This window comes from Mustela nivalis (genome assembly GCF_964662115.1).
Source record: "Mustela nivalis genome assembly, contig: HAP1_SCAFFOLD_131, whole genome shotgun sequence".
NCBI classification, from domain to species: Eukaryota; Metazoa; Chordata; class Mammalia; order Carnivora; family Mustelidae; genus Mustela; species Mustela nivalis.
This window is the reverse complement of record NW_028136488.1, coordinates 249,537-250,846: the sequence shown is the minus strand read 5'-3', so window position 1 is coordinate 250,846 and position 1,310 is coordinate 249,537.

The window sequence follows — 1,310 nt, the reverse complement described above, 5'->3', positions numbered from 1 at the left end:
ATCTCTTGTTTGAAGGCTTCTCTAACCCTAACCCTAACCTTAACCCTAACCCTAACTTTTATGGTTCCGTTGTGAGGTGAGGACAATAACTTGTCCTGGAAGGGGCTACAGGTCCCCAATCAAGAAATCCACATCTCTCTTTGCAACCTGACATACCCTTCCCTCAGTATTCCTCAGGGAAGATCTTCTCACTTCATGAGTTGACAGCTCTGAACTTAAAAACGAATATTGTTTTATATTTTTCAATGCCTTAGTTCATTTATGGCATGTCTTTCAAAACTGCCAGTGGGGAGGCACCTGGGTGGCTCAGTGGGTTGAAGCCAGGGTCCTGGGCTCAAGCCCTGCATCGGGTTCCATGCTCAGTGTGGAGCCTGCTTCCTCCTCTCTCTCTCTTCCTGCCTATCTGCCTACTTGTGATTTCTGTCTGCCAAATAAATAAATAAAATCTTTAAAAAAAACTGACAGTGGGTTTTTAGCAGTCCTGTAGGTCTGCCTGCTCAAGGAGGGGATGACCTGGGAGAGGCAGCCTTCCTTCCCATCTCCATCAGCATGTCCCTGAGCCCTTGAGCCATCTGTCCCACTGAGGGCTGAGGGATCCAAGACAGCCCATCTTTAGCCCAGGCGGTGTCAGCTGTGTAGACTGATGTGTACCAGTAGTGGTGGGATGCTGGTATGGGCCAGGTGCAGGCAATTTCTCCTTCTTTTTTCTTCCTCCTTTTCCACCCAGAGGTAGCTCAGAACAGACTTGAAGCCCTGCATCTCAAGATCACTTGACCCAGACATCCTGCTTTCAGCTGGTGACCTTAGCGGTTTCCTGTTGCTTCTGCCTCCCATACCCACTCCCATGGCCATTCCTAGATCAGGGGAGGGATCCAACCCTTGTATGTACTTGGTACTCTTCCTGTCCCACACCTAGCCCACCCACATTTGTCTTCCAGGTATGTGCTTGGAAGCAAGCCCATCCATAGGAACTTACCATCCAAACAGATCTAGGTAATGACCACTAAATTAGAGATCCAGGATGCATAACAAACCTGCTATGAAATCTGTCTCATACTGTATGACAATCTCACATGAAAACAGAAACAATAATAGCTTTCTGGACAGTGAGGTGACATCTGTCTCTACTTACACTCTTGAAAGCATAGGTCCTCACCCTGTTACAGTTAACAGGAAAAGTATAAGAATTCAGTGAAATTTGAATTCCAAGCATAGAGTGAATACTTGTACAGTTATACTCTCACAAGTATGTCTTATGAACATTGCACAGCAAAAGATTTTTCAAATAGTTTACTGAAAGAAAAACTCTT